The sequence below is a fragment of the Camellia sinensis genome, chromosome 9 (assembly GCF_055761805.1).
Source record: "Camellia sinensis isolate YWXY chromosome 9, ASM5576180v1, whole genome shotgun sequence".
In the NCBI taxonomy this organism is placed as follows: Eukaryota; Viridiplantae; Streptophyta; class Magnoliopsida; order Ericales; family Theaceae; genus Camellia; species Camellia sinensis.
In genome coordinates, this window is record NC_138969.1 from 77,864,079 (window position 1) to 77,886,077 (window position 21,999).

At 39.3% G+C, this 21,999-nt stretch overlaps 1 long non-coding RNA gene across 1 annotated transcript; it reads left to right on the forward strand.

Moving 5' to 3' along the window:
• The first annotated feature begins 16,625 nt into the window (after window positions 1–16,625).
• On the forward strand, window positions 16,626–18,673 carry LOC145798665 (uncharacterized). Its single transcript, XR_014340010.1, has 3 exons — window positions 16,626–16,843; window positions 17,478–17,555; window positions 18,386–18,673. It is a non-coding gene; the product is annotated as an uncharacterized LOC145798665 (long non-coding RNA).
• Window positions 18,674–21,999: the final 3,326 nt, after the last annotated feature.

Sequence of the window (21,999 nt, forward strand, 5' to 3'; positions counted from 1 at the left end):
AACCATAGGCATTCATGCAGTTTAGCATTTAAGCACATAGCCTCATGGCAAGCATGCGAAACATGACAATATGGTAATAATGCAAGTATGCTAAAGCATAAAACTCACCGAGTACTCCAAGCCAAAATAGAAGCTAGTTAGAAAAATGCATGATTCTAACTATACAAGATGCCTAATGCAACGCATGCAATAATGCAATTAATAGGCTCGGCTACTAATATAACATATGATCGATTTTGAACAACATGCGTTTAAACACGTATTCAAAGAAGATATTGAAATTACGATGTAGTTTGAATGATGCGCCGAGCCTTGGTGCATGCAAGACAAATGAATGGATGTAAACATGCAAGAATAAGGTATGCTAATTGAAATATGATCCATAATCTAACCATCGAAAGTAGATAAATAAAAGGGAGAAGACGTGGGGTTGGAAGACATGCACACACGCACACACACTTATTACAACATCACGCCCTCGCGGAGGAGGGTCTGAATGAATAAGCTAACTAGCTATGCTAATTAAGCTAATTATTACAAACCAAAACTAATTAACTATTCTAATTAACTAATTATTTCAACTAAATTAAGCTAATTAATTACAAAACGCATTAATTAACTAAATAATTACAACACTTGTATGAATGAATTAGCCACGACTAACTAATTAAACAAAGCAAGTAAATGGCCTCGAGGGCGAGGGACGCATGCATGCTTGGTGTGTTTCCTCTTGAAAATCCACCGCCTTGCCATCGGACACCTCTGTTTGCATTCGCTTGAACACCAACAGTGCTGCAACTTCCAGAATGCCTCTACTCTAACTCAAGAACACACTTGTGCAAAATTTCATTTATGGCTGGTCGGCTACCCCTTCCCTGAACTTCTTTTTTTGCTGCAACAGAGAGCAAACAGAGGCAAAGCAGTGTATTCTCAAGGGATGTATGTACTGCTACCCTCCTTGTCATCACACAAGCTCAAAGGAGTGTAACTCTTGGCTCTCAAACCATCAACCAAGCATTTTCATGCATGATGGCCAAAGAACCAAACTTGCACAAGCTTAATGATTGCAAAACAAGACTCAAAAGACCACTACCCTATCATGCATGATCAAGGGTGATGGTGACCAAGGAAAATGGCACATTTCATCACTTTTGAGTTTGAAATGTCCCATTTTCCTCGTGTTCGAATTAACGTCCGAACACATGCAATGCAACACAAAAGATGCTTTATCATGCCTCTTTTACTTGTCCAATTTTATTTACTCATTTTAGATTACCAATCCATTCTTTAATTGATTAGTCCAAAGGTGAGTGTCCTCTAATTGAAAGTAGGCTTAAACCGCAAGTGCCTTGAGCATGAATGAGACCTCATGCCGTTGGTTAGTAGAAACCCTCAAAAGAGGATTAAAACCATTAAGCACAAGTGTCTCAATTTCACACTTTAGCCAACAAGAGGTTCAAAGCCACTTTCAAAATAAACGAAAAAGTGAAGAATAGAGGGAGATTGCAGAGATTTCAATGCTGAAATGGAGTGCAAAATGACACTAAAACATGCAAGCAACTCATGCAATTCATGTTTAAAAGCCTAAAACATTAAGCTAGTGAAAGAAATTGCACCACAACCACACAATACAAGCCTCAAAGGACCAAACCAACTCAAAAAAGAAAAAAAAGAAGCTAAAGCCAGTCAAAACAGAAGCAAAAACATACTGAGATTAGGATACAAAATGCTAGAAAATCATGCTCACATGTTAAGCTATCTAGGCTCGCAAACATGACACAAAAGCAACTCTCAAAAGCAATGAAAGAGTGAAACAAATGAGTATGTGACAAAGCTATATATGCTGAAATTACATGTAAAAAGACACTACAACATGCAACTAACTCAAGCAAATCATGTTTAAAGGCCTAAAACACCAAACTAGTGAAGCCATTTGCACTACAACTATGCAAAACAAGACTCATATAACCAAAGCAGCCCAAAACAGAGCTAAAACAATCCAAATCAGAGGCAAAAATATATTGGAAATAAGCTAAGGTAAGCTACAAAAACATGCTACCATGTGAAGCTAACTAGGCATGCAAGTAAGACACAAAGAGGGGAGTCTAACCCCTCCAATTTTGGACTTCAAAACATGTTTTCCACCACTGAAATAACTCTAAATTTCAGTGGTTTAAAGGCCCATAAAGTTTGATTTGAGAGCCTTGAAAGATGGCATAAAAAGCTATATAAGCTAAGGAACAAAAGGGAGAGACAACCCCTTAACTCAAAAAGGCCTCAAACCATCACTTTTAGGTCATAAAAACAGAGTTTTTTTTAGTTCAAAACCATCTCAAAAACATTGTGAAAAGATGGCAAAACAAGCGTTCAAAGCAAGCTAGCAAAGCAAATAATATACCTCTTGGAGCCAAAGCACAAAATAGGCACAAATCTGAGCTTAAACCACCTTCTAGAGCTCAAAGGAGGCTCCAAGAGAGCTTCAAGCAACCTCAGCCCAAAGATGAACCACTTTGGTTAAGGTTAATAGGTTAAATTTTGAAGTATACAAGCTTCTAAGCACAAAAGCTCAAGATAGAGAGAGGATTATAGAGAGAGAGATTTTAGAGAGAGAGGCTCCCAAACTTTCTCCAACCTTAAATGTTCAAACCTTCAAAACAATAGAGAAGGCCCTTTATATATAGAAAAAAGAGAGCTCAGGTTGAAAATATCAACAAAACAAACAGCTAGAGCTGTGGGAGACAACTGGAGGTAAATATCTACAAAATCGGAGCTTTTTTCATTGGTGGCCGATCGGCCAGAAGTGTGCATTGTTGGCCACTCCAAAAATCTGCTTCCAAGCCCAACTTCAAACGGGCATAACGCCTTCATCTGGACTCTTTTGCAGGTAATTCTACTGCCTAAATTGAAGCCCCAGAAGTCTTCTTTCCAATGGTGGCAGCCTCATATCAAAATTCAAAGTGTGAAAAAAGATATGCCTCTTTTAGTGAATGTTGCTCATTTCCAGCTCAATCAGATTGATGCCTAACTTCCAACAACCATATCTCCCTCATCTGGCCTCAGCTTGAGGAGATTTTTGAATGTAAAATGAAGCCCCGAAAGTCTTCTTTCCAATGGTGGAGGCCTCAAAACTTAAGTCCAAATGTATAAAAGGATAAACCTGATTTATTGAAAGCTACCCGGTTCTCTCTTAATGGTTCATGCCCAGCATCTTCCCCAGCTAGGTTTCTTCCCTCTCCTCCAATTTTCTTCAACTCCAAACCCTTAAATAAGGTGTTTTGAAAGATTTTTCAAACTTTTCACCTCTCTTTCATTTATTTCCACTTTGTCCTTCCTTGGTTTACCGAAAAGCGTAACATTTAACGAAATACGAGCCTTAGAACATCGTAGGAAGTCTTCAAAAATATTTTGAAAGAGAGAGTTTTAAGATCTCAAAATCATTTTGGTTAAAATGGTTTTGGTCTAAAAAGGGGTGCGAGGTTTGGGATTTGACGCTCTCCTTGCCGAAGAAATCGAACATTTGCACAAGATAACCTGCACCATCAAGTAAGCAATTAGCGTCGCCCAAGTCTTAAGGGCGGTCAAAAATAGGGTGTCTACAACAAGCTATACATATCTATCTTTTGAGAGAGAAAATTTATAAAAGAAGACAGTTGTACCTTTTATTCTTGTTTCTTATTTTCTGAGTGAAACACTTGTAAAGTGAGACATTTAGTTGAGAGGTCCTTGACAGATTAAAGTTAGTCCTTTGTGAAAATCCACAAGCTAGGTGAAGCTTGGTGATGCATTAATTCATAGTGAAGAAATTCTCGAGGAAGTATCTTAAGGAGTGGACGTAGGCGGGTGAGCCGAACCACTATAAATTCTTATATTTGAGCTCTTCTTTCCTTTTCTTTTATTTTCTGTGTATTAATTGATTATATACTGCATTTACTCACTTAGTCATTTGAAATCTATTTTCTAGTCATATTTTTTAATAACCCAATTCACCCCCCATCTTGAGTTGCCTTCCTATGTAACAATTGGTATTAGAGCCTCATCTCTAGTATTGTGACTTAATCATCTTAGAGTGATCTATGGAAACCCATAGCTCCTTTCTTCCTAAAGGTCAAGCCTCAAACATACCACCCTTCTTCAATGGAACAAATTTTAACTATTGAAAAATCTCGTATGATTATGTATATCCAATGTATCGATTGTGAGGTTTGGAAAATCATCTGTGATGGTCCCAAAGTCCCCACCATAACCATAGATGATCTGATAGTTCCCAAACTTGAGAGTGAATGGACTAGTGCTGATTATAAAGATATTTAAGCCAATGCCAAAGCTGTTAATATGTTGTATTGTGCACTTGATGCTACTGAGTTCAACAGAATATGCACTTGCACAATAGCGAAAGAAATTTGGGATAAACTTATTATAACTCATGAGAGAACAACTCAAGTCAAAGAGTCTAGAATTAGTTTGCTCGTTCATAACTATGAGCTCTTCAAGATGAAACTTGATGAGAATATATCCCAAATGTTCACCCGCTTTATAGATATTATAAACAGTCTAAAATCTTTTGGAAAGACTCATACTAATACAGAAATTGTCAGAAAAATCCTCAGATCATTGCTAAAAAGCTAGAAGAACAAAGTTGTCGTAGTGATAGAAGCAAGGGACTTATCAACACTAAGCCTTGATGAGTTAATGAGATCTCTCCTAACCCATGAGCTCATTATGCAAGAAGGAAAAGAAGAAGCAGACAAGAACAAGAAGAAAGGGATAGCCTTCAAGTCTACCTCAAAATCTCAAGATGAAGATGAAGAAATGACATTCATTACCTGTAACAAGCCCGGGGAGTACCCGTGCGCGTTAAACAGTTCAGACCTTCGAGATCTTTGATCTAATCTTACGAGTACAATGTGAAACATAGACGAGCGCCTAGATTTGGAAACTTTTAGAAAATCCATTTTATTGCAAAAACCTTTGCCAGAAATGGACTGCATCATCAGATCTCAGAGTCGCCACCTAATATTTTGGAAAAATTAGGAAACCCATGGCTCAGTGCCAAGGCCACTGTTCGTCGTAACTAAAGATGCTTGGCTAGAAACCTTAGGTATGAGAAGGGAAGGTCAATAATGAGCACCCCCGCTCACCCGATCAAAGATCAGTCTCTACTAAACCATGATATGAATTTTATTTTCTTTATATGTTCATGTTCTGATTATTTGATAAATCCTCAAAATTTATTATGTGAAGCATACAAGCATAGACTATGCCATTCATTTTGGAACAATTTGATTTCATGTATTTTGAAAGAGTTTTGAAGATGTACAACCCAAAGAAATTGAGTTTATAAACATGAAAAATCAATATCATTCCAAATTAAGCGACACAACCTCCATCCACTGGCATTCATACAGTTAAATCAAGTAAGCAATTAGCCACATGGTAAGATACTTAAACATAATAAGAAAAACACACACAAACAGGATGCTAAAGCATAAAAACTTACATGTTTACCGACGTCCCGCAAACAGCTACAAAACAGAGTTAGTAAAAAATGCATGCAATTCACTCATGAGATGCAACTAAAGATTCGGCTTCTAAGATATGACATGTGAATCATCTCAAGAACATGAGGTAGAGCACGTAATCACATAGGAATTGATTAAATGCACAAATGCAAATTTAGCTGAATCTTAATGCATGAAACATGAATGCAAAGCATGGATATAAAGAAAAACAAAGTACGATGCATATTCACAAATAAAGAAAGCGAGTAAAAGAACGGGATAGAAAGAAGCAGGGATAGGAAATTATTACAACACTTCAAATATTAGAGGAATAAAATCAAAACCTCACAAACACTAAAAACAAAAGTAAAAGTTTTAACTCTCGGCCATTCATTAACTAGCAAAGATCCAAGTGTCTTCGATCCAATAGGCCTCAGTCCATGTACTTCTGATCCTCACTGGAGGCCCCACCTTATCAAAAACAGATATGATATGCTTGTTCAAATAGTTGAGAAACCTATTACTTGATGCACCCCTCGTAAAAAATGGAAGAGCCATATGCAGGAAAGATATTAATCTGTCCATGTGGTCACCATCTGAAACATTAAATTGTGCATCTAGATCAACCTTCCCTTCAAGACCTGACGCATCCCACTTTCTATCTGCTTCTCTGTTGTGATGCTCATTTGATCGCATGAAAGATACAGCCTTACCTTGCCATTGCTCCACAAAAGTACATGTCCCCACAACTATATCAGTAGCTATAGACCCATTATTGCCAACATATTTCACACCCTCCACATTTTGTTCCAAATCCAAAGGAAGTAGATCCACAGCCTCGCCAGACACGTCCAAATGATAAATAATCGCAAAACTGCCTCCTTTTGGGAGCTTCACGACTCGATTGTCACCTCTGTCCCAAACTACATTGTCACAACTATGTCAGTAGCTGCAGACCCATTATCACCAACATATTTCACACCCTCCACATTTTGTTCCAAATCCATAGGCAATAGATCCACAGCCTCACCAGTCATGTCCAAATGATAAATAATCGCAAAACTGCCTCCTTTTGGCAGCTCCACGACTCGATTGTCACCACTTTCCCAAACTACATTGTTGTTCTTCCTCACGAATTTCTCTCCGGAGTATTCATGTACAGAAGCTTCAACTCTCAATGATTGACTGTATTGACGTTAACGTTGCAGACCCCAACCTTCGATTCGAACTTAAAGAGAGATTGGTTTTTTTGGTTTGAGCCATCTATGTGTGTCTCTTTTTTCTTTACTCAGCTCCTGGTTCCGCCCCTCATGCCCCCAACGAGAGAGAGAGCCCCGTGGGTTTGCATGTGTCTGTCCGTCTATGCCGAGTGGGAGAGAGGAGGTATGTCATGCATGGTGTGTGTGTCTGTGTAGGTGTAGCTCTCAAAATGGATGTGCATGTGTATGTGTGTGAGAGACCAGCTGAGTGTCGTGCCGTGTGTGGTGTGTCTGGGTGTGTGCCGAAGCACAATTTGCGTATGGTCTATTCATGGTGTGTGTGTGTGTGTGTGTTGTCTCCCCTCTCAAAACCAGTGTATATGCGTGTGTATCATTGTGTTGTTTTTGAGCTTTTTTACGAGAGACCTCCGTGTGGCCGTGTGTGTGTTGAGTGGTGTGGTGAGTGTATGTGTTGGCAGTCTTTGTTTTCTTTTTTTTTACTCCAACCATCTGCCGAGAGAGAGAGCTAGAGAGAGAGAGTTGCAGAGAAAGAGGTACTGAGATGTTGATGCCGTGTGTCGTGTGTTATGTGTGTCCTGGGTATGTGTGCATGGTGTGTGTGCTGTGGTGAAGCTTAGTTTGTGTGTGTGCTGTGTATCATCCGAGAGCGGGAAGAGAGACAGCTAGTCTTCTTCCTATATTTTGCTGTGTATGTCTCTTTTAGCTTTTTTTTCTCCCACTCTCTCTTTCTAAAATTAATCTTACCCTCCACTCATGCTCACCACCCTTTGACCCTTTTTCTTTTTGTTGTGTGTCCCTCTCCTCTGTCTGAATCCAGCACATCTCACCCCACCACCTCTGTGCATGTGATTTTCTTCGGCCCTTTAACAATCACTCTCCTAAAAACAACCACATCATCCATGAATCCCACTCATATCAACAACCCCCCCCCCCCCCCCCCCCCCCCACTTACTGAATTGAATCATCAAGAGAGATATCTTGTCCTTTTTTCTTGTCCTCCACCGAAAAAAAAAGAGATAGAGATCAGCCTATGCTTTGTTTTTTTTTTCCTTTTTTTTTTTTATATATCACACCATGCTACTAAAAATATCAATCCCATTTGTGCCACACCCATCATTCTGACCATCTTTTCTTTTTTTCTTTTTTTTTCTATTTTTTTATCATTTTCTTTTTATCAAATAACAATAATGTATTATTTAGATTAAAAACATCTAAAAATATGTACCACACACAAAATTATATAAAATTATAAAAGATTACAAATTCATAAAATAATAATAAAAATATTTTAATTTGGCCAAAATGGATGAGGTTTGGGATTAAAGTTTCAATTTGATTTTTCTGCTAAGAAATTCATAAAATAGCATTTTCTAATTTTCATCAGCAAGTGGTCAAAACAAAGTACCCAAGTCATAGGGCCGATCAAAATGGGGTGTCTACAGTTGCCCCTCTTTGACAAAGCTCGAAGTCATTCCATGACGTGAGTGAATGTTAAACCCGAAGACGACCCTTTTGACAAGGCCATAAGACTTGGGCAATCAAACAAATGCAATGCATGTAGTTGAACCCGAAGGTTGCCTACATATCCCTTTGCAAGGAATCAAACCAGCGTAGTTCAGGGGCAAGATGCTAATGATATGCAAGAAGATTTTGGGAATTGGACTTTTACGCTACACGAAGTCGAGTAAATAAACAACCTAACGTGTCTCATGCGAAAGGAGGAAAGGTGGTGTGAACAACAGGCGTACCTGATGTTTTTAACCGATTTACCATCCTAGCGCATCTCACGCGAGAGGAGCAAGCGAACTTGAGATCCAAACACGTCTCATGCGATAGGAGTATTTGAGATCCAAACGTGTCTCACACGAGAGGAGGAATGTGAACTTGAGATCCAAACGCGTCTCACGCGAGAGGAGTATAGTGAACTTGAGATCCAAACGCGCCTCACGCGAGAGGAGTATTGTGAACTTGAGATTGAAACGCGTCTCACGCGAGAGGATGAATAGTGAACTAGAGATCCAAACGCGTCTCACGCGAGAAGATAAGTAGTGAACGAATAAATCCAAACGCGTCTCACGCGAGAGGATAAATTTTGAATAAATCCAAACGCGTCTCACGCGAGAGGATAAATAGTTAACAAGGGGTAACCTTTACATGTAGAAACCACTGATGCCGTTTTTTTTCCTAATCATATTCACAACCTTCCCTATTCTCTAACGGGGTGACAAACTAGGTTGATTTAGTATCTAGAATTGAGGCGCATACACGCTACCTCAACCTATGGGGCTGCCATACAGATTTCAAGCTGGGGATACACCCCTGGGTATTTAAACCAGACTTTAGTCTTGGAAATTCCAAACCTTTTGCATTCTAGGCCTCAGCCATTCGAACTCTAGTTTCCACCGTCGCAGTTGGTCTCCTAGGAACTCATTGCAAACACAGGTAAGTAGCTATACCAGACCGCCTGAAGTCGTTCGGGCACGACAAACACCAAAGGAATTGCACCTTTAGAGGACTTAAGGTCTCCTAGACCCTTGAAGTCGTTCGGGCACGACAAACACCAAAGGAATTGCACCTTCAAAGGATTTAAGGTCTCCCGGACCTGAAAAAGAACACCAGGCGCACCTACTATTTTTAACCGATTAGGTGGTGTGAATAAATAGGCGCACCCGCTGTTTTTAACTGATTTGAGTAGTGTGAACAGACAGGCGCACCTGCTATTTTTAACCAATTTGGGTGGTGTGAACAGACAGGCACACCTGGTGTTTTTTTAACCGATGGAATGGCCACGGATGCCGCTTTACTTCCTGATCATATTTACGACTTTCCCTATTCTCCAATGAGGTGACAGACTAGGTTGGTTCAGTATCAAGAATGAGGCGCATACCTGCTACCTCAACCTATGGGGCTGCCATACAGATTTCAAGCCAGGGATACACCCCTGGGTATTTAAACTAGACTTTAGTCTCGAAAATTCTAAAACTTTGCGTTGTAGGCATCGCCATTCGAACTCTAGTTTTCACTGTCGCAGTTGGTCTCCTAGGAACTCATTTTAAACACAACCAAATACAAACAAAATACACAACGTATACGGACAGACAGGGATATACGACATAGATATATACAGACCTATACATAGACATATACGGACATATACATAACTATATACGGTAGACATATAGACAATACGGATACACAAATGGAGAATATTCTGTTTGCGACCCACAGCAGGAAGATGCCGCTACTGAGAAGGCATATTCCGTTTGCTGACGTCAGCGCACGTACACAAAACAAGCAAAACGAAAAAAATCACAAAATGCATGGACACGAGGTTCGAACCCCTGACCTCAAGCTTGGCCCCCAAGTCCTCAACCATTGAGCCACGCCACTCTTATGACAAAATATTCAAACAACTATATATATATAGGTATACGCGACATATATACATAAAACCAAAACAAAACAAAAGAAACTCTCAATGGAGTTTGAACCCTTGACCTCAGGCTCAGTCTTTCAGCCTTCAACCACTAAGCCACATCACTGAACCCAAGCCACTCTTGTGACCAAATGTACAAACAAATATATACAATATATATACATACATGCATACACAACTCTCCCGCGTCTCTCTCTTTTTTGATAACCGCGTCTGGCACGGGGCCTGCTTTTGCGTCACTGGCCGACAAAAACCGGCCTCGAATGATGCTCGCCTCGGCTCTCTCCCTCTTTGTCTTCTTCTCTTCAATCTTCTTCTTAATCAATCTTCTCCGTCTTCTTCTTCATCACTGATTTCTCCTTCTTCATCACTCACCATTCTCCTTCTTCTCACTCACTTTCGTTTCTTTTTCCTCATTGAGAGACAAACTTCTTCATCGAGAGACAGAACAGAGAAGGCCAAACCTCAGTCTATTCTCTGTTCTTACTCTGCAACTCATTTCTTTTACACCTCTTACCTCTAATCCATGACTTCCTCGTCCCGTCCGCTCACTCTGTTTTCAGACCTAAACGATCCCATAAACTCTTCTGGTTCGGGGCCAAGTGCTCCTACTCCCACTCTTCCCATCATTCCTCTTCCTGACCTTCTTGTGTTGTCGATTGAGTAAATAATGGCTACTCAATCTGAAATAGAAGCCAACCACTTTACATTGAGGTCCTGTATGGAGACAGTGGCGGCGGTCACTAACTTGTCTTACCGACTGTAGGCCAGGACGAGTGAAGTACACCAGGTCAACGCCCAACTCTCCCTGCTCTAGAGCATGTACAAAGATGCGCAGGTAGAGATCTGTGCACTGAAGGCTGAAAACAAGGAACTGAAACGGCAAGCCACCTCCATGGCCAGATTTGGGGCTCCCTCATACTTCGCCTTTGATGGCCGGCGAGGAGCTGACTCTCTTGGCAGAAGCATTATGGTAGTTCTCAGCGGAAGTACTGGAGCAGGGCCTTCAAAGGTTGACGACAAAAAGAGGAAGAGCTCGGCGACGGAAGAGCCGAGTAAGTGAAGTTGACGTGTGGCCGGCATCGGCGAAGAAAGAAGAAGAAGATCCTTCCCTCTTCTTTTTTTTCCTTTTTTTTCTTTTTCTAGACTTTGTATTTTTTTTTTTATTTTTCTGGGCTTGCTGTTTCTCTTTTTTCTTTTTCTTTTTCTTTTTCGTATATATGGGTTTGTTTGTTTTTTTTTCTTTTGTTTGGAGTGGGCAAGCATAGCTTCGACTTCCCTTTTTTTGTCTCTGTAATCGGGGATATTATCCCCTGATTGTAATAAAAATCAGTTTCTCTTTTTTCTTTGTTTGCACATCAATGGCGTGACTAGCATATCACTTTGAGCTTGAAAACAATTTGTTTGATTGAATTTGAGATTGATTGAATTTTAAACTCTGAATTGGACATTGACTCTATACTGACCAAAATCAACGAATGACCTAACGAACTGAAAAACGAAGCAAATCAATCCAAATACACTTATATACACTGACTGGTATATATATATTGATTGGTATAGAACACATTTATGTACAGTGAATGGTATGAAAGGAACACACTTATATACACTGATTGGTATGAATACCCTGATTGGTATGAATACACTGAATAGTTGACTCGAGCGGTGGAGAAGACAGAATCTCTGACTCGACTGTGCCCCTAGTTCATTGACTTGACTTTTTTTTTTCTCTTGATTTTTCTTGTAAAATTGTTTTGATCAACATGAGAGTTAAATTACCATAATTATTCCATTTTTTGTTTTGAAATCATGTAAGCTAAGTTATGAGTACTGAAAATTTTCCTTTTTAAGTCCAAAGAATGGTCCAAGTTTTGCAAAAATGGAACAATTTTTGAGAAAATCAGTTAACTTCATTCAAATTAATCAAAACCTGTTTTTGCAAATGGCCACTACTTAACCAACATGGAATCATCCATTGGGGTGCATAGCCCCAAGCCAGATAAATCAATGGTGATAACTGAACCAAGCTGATCCGAACCGAATGAAGCCGAGCGAAACTAGACCGAATCGAACCGCTGAACTGAACCAAGTTGAATCAAACCAACTGATCTGAGCAGAACGAAGATACACTCCAACATAGATAAGACAACCAAGTCGACTAAACATACACCAATCAAACATAGACGAAATGAATGAGTTAACAAAAATTAAAGGGGCCGAACTTCCAGATGAAGCTACCTACGTATCCTCAAGATAGGAATCAGGCCATCGTAGTTCCGGCGATGGTTCACTCGGGTAGTGACACTCCTTTTGTGCTCTAACTTTTGCAAAAGCCGCCCTTTCGGGTTTTTAACCTTGCGAGCTTTTCATTTTTTCATTTTTCTATTTTTTTTTTGTCATTTTTTTTTATTTTCTTTTTTTTTTGAGTTTTTATTTTTTTATTTTTTTTGCTCTAACTTTTGCCTGGATCGCCCTTCCGGGTTTTCAGCCCAACGAGCCTCTCAAGGGTTACTTTCATTTTAACTTGTCCATGTTGATTAGGTGTGAGATCTCTAGGCCATCTATAAGAATGATTGCTACACTTGACCAGTAGATATGATGATGTAGGGACTAGGTTAATTGGGCCTAAATTTGCCCCTAGTGTAGTGGATAGGAACTCAATTGTCCTTTTTCTCTCAAATTCTAGGTTTTGCCTTTCTGGGCGGTCTTCATTGGGAAACGATTCAGTTTTAACTCTTTGATCACATCCAACCTTTTGCCCCTAGTTCAAGGGCTGCTTCAAATCTAAATCACATCTGACCTTTTTGCTCATAGTTCAAGGGCTGTTTCTAATCTGAATCATAGGCCCTATATAGGTCTGGCTAAGGTTCACTCAGGTATTGACACTCTCATTTTACGCTCTAACTTTTGCCAAAACTGACATTTCGGGTTTTCAACCTTGCGAGTTTTTCATTTTTCTTTTTATTTGTTTATTTTTTATTTTTTATTTTTTGTGCTCTAACTTTTGTCTGGGTCGCCCTTCATGGTTTTCAGCCCAACGAGTCTCTCAAGGGCGGTACCTTTGCCCCTAATTCAAGGGCTACCTCATTTCAACTATGCAAGCCTCTCACTTTTGCCCCTAGTTCAAGGGTTGCTTCAAATCTGAATCACATTCGACCTTATTGCCCCTAGTTGAAGGGCTGCCTCTATTTGAACCTTATCATGGCCCCTAGTTCAAGGGCTATTTCCAATTCGGCTACACAAGCCTCACACTTTTGGTTGATTATTGAGCACTTCGAATCACGGTTTGAAGCTAAGGAGTTAAGGAGGTCGGACCTCAAGTCAAGTGGGATCCTATGCTGGATAATCAATTCCAGGCATGTTTTCGTAAGACCACGCAAAAACAGTTTTTGAAATCTTTTCACAAAGTGACTAATCACTCGTACTCTTACGAAGACAAGACAGAACCAATTTGGACCCAGCTAGGATCCTTCTCAGTACCCACATTAATAGAAATGATTTTATTCATCAAAGGCTTAGCACACCTCTCTTCCTCTTAGTTGATTAAAATTTGCAAATCCCGAGGAAATTCTTCCTCTTTGTTTTTATCAGAGTTTTGGAAAAAGTTTTGAAAAACTTTGGTCAATGTTATGATTTAAAGGCACAGAGAAGTAGGCAGACTCTATGGCATTTTTTTTTTTTTGTTTATTGAAAAGAGACTATGAATCAGCAATGACAACAGACTTTTGACAACAGACTCAAAAGAAAATGACAAAGAAGGCTTAGACAGAATAGAAATGTCTAGGTTAGCACTATCGAAATCAACAGAATTTGACTCACTAGAATGACTCGAGTCTGATCCCAACTTTACAAACTTCGTGGAATCAAACTTAGACTCAATACTCAATTCAGAACTCAGAATAAAACCATTTTTAACTTGCCAGTCAAAGTGTGGGCAATCCACAATATTCAAAGTAAAGCCTGTGCAATCAACAGGTGGTCACTCCCCAATTACAGAAACAAAACGGAACTTCCAATTATGCCCTCACTAAAAACACACTGAACCCCACAAATTGAAATGCCTGAACCACTCATTTGAATTTGAGAACCCCTGTATAGATCCAATACATTGCACATAACACATTGCAAGAAAGAGAACAAACACCCCTATGGAGGGTAGGGTTATCATGTCCTATACTTTTGAAATGATCTAGGGTTCACTATTCAGACAAGTGGTGTCATACATCCTAGAAATGGGAGAGCATCAGGTCCTGATTTTGAAAGGTACTATAGCTCACTATATGTAAAAGGTTGGCTTTACTTTAGGGGTTAAAGTCAATGTGACATTACCAAAGAGTCCTTTGGGCCATAACCAATGAAGATCTTTAGGAAATCAGAAGAGTCAGCATAGCTCTCTTCAAATTCTGAGAACCTTTAGATCTCAAAAGGTTATAACACAAGGCCTCCAAAGTAACATAGAAAAGTGTCACAAAAGTGTGCCTGTGCTCCCACCAGTATCTGGGCAACACAGGGACTTTAAGTGCATCAATGCATGCAATGCAATAAACATATAATTGAAAATAAAAGTCATATCATGGAGTTCGAGTCAAGGTTTTATAAAATCCCCAGCAGAGTCGCCAGAAACTGTAACAAACCCGGGGAGTACCCATGTGCGTTAAACAGTTCGGACCCTCGAGATCTTTCATCTAGTCTCACGAGTGCAATGTGAAACATAGATGAGAGTCCAGATTTGGCAACTTTTAGAAAATCCATTTTATTGCAAAAACCTTTGCCAGAAATGGACTGCGTCATCAGACCTTAGAGTCGCCACCTAATATTTTGAAAAAATTAGAAAGCCCATGACTCAGTGCCAAGGCCACTGTTCGTCGTAACCAAAGATACTTGGCTCAGAACCTTAGGTATGAGAAGGGAAGGTCAATAATGAGCACCCCCGCTCACCCGATCAAAGATCGGCCTCTACTAAACTATGATATGAATTTTATTTTCTTTATATGTTCATGTTCTGATTATTTGATAAATCCTCAAAATTTATTATGTGAAGCATACAAATATTGACTATGCCATTCATTTTGGAACAATTTGATTTCATGTATTTTGAAGGAGTTTTGAAGATGTACAACCCAAATTAATTGAGTTTACCAACATAAAAAATCAACATCATTCCAAATTAAGCGGCACAACCTCCATCTACTGGCATTCATACAGTTATATCAAGAAAGCAAGTAGCCACATGGTAGGATACTTAAACATAATAAGAAAAACACACACAAACAGGATGCTAAAGCATAAAAACTTACATGTTTACTGACGTCCTGCGAACAGCTACAAAACAGAGTTAGTAAAATATACATGCAATTCACTCATGAGATGCAATTAAAGATTCGGCTTCTAAAATATGACATGTGAATCATCTCAAGAACATGAGGTAGAGCACGTGATCACATATGAATTGATTAAATCCACAAATGCAAATTTAGCAGAATCTCAATGCATGAAATATGGATGCAAAGCATGGATATAACCAAAAACAAAATATGAAGCATATTCACAAATAAAGAACAGGATAGAAAGAAGCAGGAATGAAAAATTATTATAACACTTTAAATATTAAACGAATAAAATCAAAACCTCACAAACACTCAAAACAAAAATGAAAGTTTTAACTCCCAGCCATTCATTAACTAGCAAAGATTCACGTGTCTTCAATCCAATAGGCCTCAGTCCATGTACTTCTCATCCTCACTGGAGGCCCCACCATGCTTGTTCAAATAGTTGAGAAACCTATTACTTGATGCACCCCTCGTAAAAAATGGAAGAGCCATATGCAGGCAAGATATTAATCTGTCCATGTGGTCACCATCTGAAACATTAAATTGTGCATCTAGATCAGCCTGCCCTTCAAGACCTGATGCATCCCACTTTCGATGCGGCCTTACCTTGCCATTGCTCCACAAAAGTACTTGTCCCCACAACTATATCAGTAGCTGCAGGCCTATTATCGCCAACATATTTCACACCCTCCACATTTTGTTCCAAATCCAAAGGCAATAGATCCACAGCCTCGCCAGTCATGTCCAAATGATAAATAATCACAAAACTGCCTCATTTTGGCAGCTTCACGACTCGATTGTCACCACTTTCCCAAACTACAATGTTGTTCTTCCTCACGAGTTTCTCTCCGGAGTATTCATGTACAGAAGCTTCAACTCTCAATGATTGACCGTATTGACGTTAACGTTGCAGACCCCAACTATAATATTCCCAACTTTTCATCTAGAGCCAAACACACTCCTATGTTAAACTCCATTTAGGATATCTAAACCCAACTCCAAACTTGATGGTAGGTGTAACCAAACACCCCATTTCAACACAAAAAAAAAAAAATTAGAAGTGCAGATTTTTTCTTCATTCTTCATTCTCTAACTTCTCTCTACTTTCTCTCTCATTTTCCTTTACTTTCTTGGAGGCCAAACACCACACCTTTGCTCCACCCTTACACCACCACCTTGACCCACCATCTCCACCACCTCCGGCCACCTTATCTCGCCGGAAAAAGGGTCCGGTCGGCACTCCTTGAATCCATCCGAAAATAACACAATAGAAGCACCAACTCTAGATTTTTCTTACTCTTTTGAAGAATCAAAGCATGGGATTTATTTTCTTGATGGATTAGAGGCTTGTACTTGGTAAGAATCTTTCTCTAAAAGTTTAGTTTAAGGTTTTACATATTTTGAGTTAGAGATGATGAAATTTTTGTGTTTTTGATCTATTATGATTTGGGGTTTGCTTGTTGAATTTTATACTCTCAATTAGTTTCCATGAATGTTTTACATGTTTAAAAAAAAAAAATGGTCAATTTGATGGTTGATTTGGAGATTAAGATTTTGGGTTAATCTAGGGTTTGAATGTGATGTAAAAATTGGGGATTTTGGTGTTAGGGAATTTATATGTTGAAATTGAGTTGATAAATGATGGATTGGGTATCTCTATGTTCTATGGAGGAATTTTATAAGTGATTGAAGAGATTTTACTTAAGTTGTTGAGTTTATACAAAAATGTTGATTTTTGACTTTTGTAGTAAATTGATGGTGGTATTGTGCATATAAATTGATTGGATATTTAAAAAGTTACTAACTCAAAAATGTTCAAAGGATGGGTGTTATGGAGATTGGATAAGTTATTTGTTTGGGTGACTTAAAGTTGGAGGAGTTCTTTAGCTTGCCATTCCTTAGCATAATTTTATTTAGGATCATTTTTGTAGATGTTGTAATTTTCATTGAAAGTTTTTCCTAATTTGAGATCCTATTTACTAATTGTTAGGATTGGAGGAAGGCATCTCTCCACCTCTTGGAAATTAATTTGTAGAGTTTCAAATCTACACTTTTGCTATTTTTGGAGGTGAGTATACTTACCATGGAAATTACCTTACCTCTATCTTTATTACAAAGTTTGAAAATAATTTTTGAATTAAAGGAAGTGAATGATACATTTCATCATGATATATGTATAAAAAGAAAAGCTATAAATTTATTGAGGCCAAGGGTTGAGTTTTAATAAAGATATGATTTCATTTGTATAATGAAGCATTAATTTTTTTTATGAGAATTTATTTAAGTTGAGTCTTTCAAATTTTATGATGATGATGATTGAATGACAGTGAAATGTTATGTGAGGGTATTTATTTTATTGATCATATAACCGAATATAGCCTTTGGGGCCACAAGGGCCAAAATGCTTTGGGGTCCTGGGGACCGAAATGTTTTAAGGACCATAAGGGTCATTGTATGTATAAGGGGTCCTGGGGACCGAAACATTGAAACAAGAATTGAAGTGCTACGATGACATGAGCTATGTTCCTATGGTTATGTTTTGGGTAACGGTACCGTCACCACCTAAATCGCGAGGTAACGCGACCCTAAGGCTATGTAGTGGATTGTATGATGGACAGGAAATCTTAATGTATTGAAAAGTTATATTTTTGTTTACTTTCATTATCCAAATGTATTTTTTTTTTCTGCCTTATGAGATTCCTTGGAAAAATCTTGATAACGTTTTATGAAAATTGTATTTCATCATTTTTATTTTTATTTTGTATAAATTTAAGTCCAATTAGGCTCTTATGTTTAGTATCTTTATTTTGAACCCTATTTGTAGGAGCAAGTTTTATAACTCCATGGTATTGGTATACTCATTGGGCTTTAGCTCATTCTTTTAAATAATTTTTTTAGATTCATAGACTTTTGTGTGGCTCGCCTCAACTTGGAAGACTAGAATTTTTGAAGGATCACAGGTGGGCATCTTGTGGTTGAGGTTTTGCTTAGGGTCATTCTAGGATGTAAGCTTACCCTTTTTTTTATGAAGGAGGTTGATTGTAAAAATTGCTTATGAAGTTGGATGTATTGATGGATTCGTGATTAGTATGTATTATATTTTTTTTGGGAGGAAATGCTTGGGAACTATCTTGTAGCATGATAATATTTTGTCTTTGAATAGATCATCTCATATATGTTAGGCAATTGAAAGGTCTTATGCACTTTTGGTGATGTGGTGATGTGATGTAAGAATTATACAGGAATTTGTGGTGTAAAGGTGCTATAGCGTTTGAGGTGCACCCTCTTGGCAGGGTTTTGCCTTGCCAAGATTGGGTCGTTACATTTTTGGTATCAGAGCATTAGGTTATGAATCTGTAGACTAGTTACTTTAGAATTAAAGTTGATAGGGTATTGTAGTTAGTAATTCGATTAGTGATGATGTTTAATAGCGATCTAGTATTCTAAGTTTTAATTGTCTTGTTATACAGGCGCGTATGGCAAGGCGAAGAGTTCATAAGAGTCGCCCCCTTATGGAAGTACTTGAGGCTGAGCGAGAGCCACATCTTAGTGTTGGAAATGAAGTTCCATCTCGGGTTCAGGAAGAAGAGATTGAACATGAATCGCATAATGAGCAAACTCAAGAGTCAAGTGCCAATCCAGAAGTGGGACATTCAGATAGAGTCGTACCACCAAGGGCTGACACAGCTCCAGCACTTTTAGACCCTAGTGTGCAGCGCCTTTTAGAATCAATGGCTAGCCTAGCGGAGAGACAGACTCACATCCTTGAACAACAGAATGCAGCACAGTCAAGGCCATTTGTGCAACCTACAGAGAACCGCCTCACCGCAATTGAGAGGTTCAAGAAGTTGGGGGCTCCATCATTTTCTGGATCGCCCAATCCTATGGAGGCAGAGGCCTGGTTAAGGAGGGTAGAGCAGATATTTTCTGTGATGGAAGTATCAGACGAGCAGCGAGTTGCACTTGCTAGTTTTATGCTGGTGGAGGAGGCTGAATATTGGTGGGAGGCCACGCAACGCCTACTTACGGCAAGTGGCACTGGAGGATTGACCTGGAACCAATTCACTAAGGTTTTCAATGACAAGTACTTTCCAGCTACCTATCGGTATGAAAAAGAAAGAGAGTTCCTTCGGCTAGAGCAAGGGGATTTGACTGTAGCTCAATATGAAGCTAAGTTCATTTCTTTATCTCGTTTTGCCCCTTCGTTTGTGGATGATGAGGAGGTCAAATGTCGTCGTTTTACAGATGGGTTGGATTTGGACATCAAATCTCGTATCCGAGTATTGGGAATAACTAACTATTCGACCTTGGTTAATAAAGCCTTAACAGTTGAGAAAGATGTCATAGAAATGAAGTTAGCGGAACAACAGAAGAAGCGCCACCTTAGTTCATCCCATCATGAGAACACATCTAATAGACCGTCAAAGAGAGGTGGTCATGGTTATGGTTCAGTCAAGAGCTCTAGTGCATATCAAAAAAATAGAGAGCATCCCACCCCAACCCAAAGCATTTCTAATCAGCGTCATGGACAATCTAGTGGGACATCATCTCAGTTTACTCGAAGTGTTTGCAAGCAATGTGGGCGGGCACATACAGGTGTTTGTCATGCTGGTACCGACTTGTGTTTTCGTTGTGGCCAGAAGGGTCATTTGGTGAAAGATTGCACAGTTCCTAAAATGACTAATTTGGGAGATACACGAGCTTGCTTCAATTGCGGACAACCCAGACATTTGGCTAGAGATTGCACACGAGCTGCTTCATCTGCTAGTACTGGAGTTGGTAGTAATAAAATTTCAGGTGCCGGCCGAGGGGGAAGCCGAGGAGGAGCTCAGGTTGGGACTAGGTTTGGAAAGCAGAATAAAGGAGGTGTTCAATCCGATAGACAAACCTCACAGGGGAGAGTTTTTGCTTTGACTCAGCGGGATGCTCAGGCTAATCCGGAGGTGGTAACAGGTATTATTTATGTGTTCAGTAGGGAGGCACATGTACTTATTGATCCGGGTTCTACACATTCTTTTGTATCTCTATCATTTTCTTTGCATGCTGATAAACCTATTGAACCTCTAGGCTATTGCTTATCCATTACTACTCCTATTGGGGATTGTGTTATAATTGAGGAGATATATCGAGGTTGTGTATTACAGTTGGGAGATAGGGAGATGGTAGCGGATTTATTGCCTTTAGAGATGCTTGATTTTGATTTGATTTTGGGAATGGATTGGTTGGCTTCTTACCATGCTTCGGTGGATTGTTATAGGAAAGATGTAGTATTTTCCAATTTTAGGGAACCTGAATTTAGATTTTGTGGAGATCGATGTGCGTCCCCATCTTATGTTATTTCTGTTATTACTGCTAGAAAAATGCTTAAGAAGGGGTGCCAAGGATACTTAGCCTATGTGATTGACTCCGAATTGAGTGGTCCAAGATTGGAGGATATACCAATTGCGTGTGACTTCATAGATGTTTTTCCTGATGAACTACCTGGATTACCCCCAGATCGAGAAATTGAGTTTGCTATTGACTTAATTCCTGGAACTGCCCCAATTTCTAGTGCACCTTACCGTATGGCCCCAATGGAACTTAAGGAGCTTAAGATACAATTGCAAGAGTTATCGGATAAAGGCTTCATTAGGCCAAGTGTCTCGCCTTGGGGATCACCTGTGTTATTTGTGAAGAAAAAAGATGGCACCATGAGATTGTGCATTGACTATCGGCAGTTGAATAAGGTCACGGTGCGTAATAAGTATCCTTTGCCGCGTATAGATGATTTGTTTGATCAACTTCATGGAGCATGTGTGTTCTCCAAAATCGATCTCAGATCAGGGTATCACCAACTTAAGATTAAGGAAGAAGACATAGCGAAAACTGCTTTTCGAACTCGCTACGGCCATTATGAATTTCTTGTTATGTCTTTTGGTCTAACTAATGCCCCCGCCGCATTTATGGACCTTATGAATAGAGTGTTCCAACCATACCTTGACCAATTTGTGATTGTATTTATTGATGACATACTTGTTTATTCCAGGAGTCAAGAGGATCATCAACAACACTTGCGGGTGGTATTGCTGACCTTACGAGAAAAGAAGTTGTATGCAAAGTTTAGCAAATGTGAGTTTTGGTTAGATCGTGTCGTATTTTTGGGGCATGTGATTTCGGGTGAAGGTATTTTTGTAGATCCGAAGAAAATAGAGGCTGTGGTGAATTGGGATCGTCCTACTAACGTGACCGAGGTGAGGAGCTTTTTAGGGTTGGCAGGCTACTATCGTAGATTTGTAGAGGGGTTTTCATTGATTGCGGCACCATTAACACATTTGACCCGTAAGAATACCAAATTTGAGTGGACGGAGAATTGTGAAAAGAGTTTTCAAGAATTAAAGAAGCGATTAACTTCTGCCCCAGTGCTTACTATTCCGTTAAGTGGTGAAGGATTTATTGTTTATAGTGATGCCTCTCATCAAGGGCTCGGTTGTGTGTTGATGCAACATGGAAAGGTAGTGGCCTATGCATCTAGA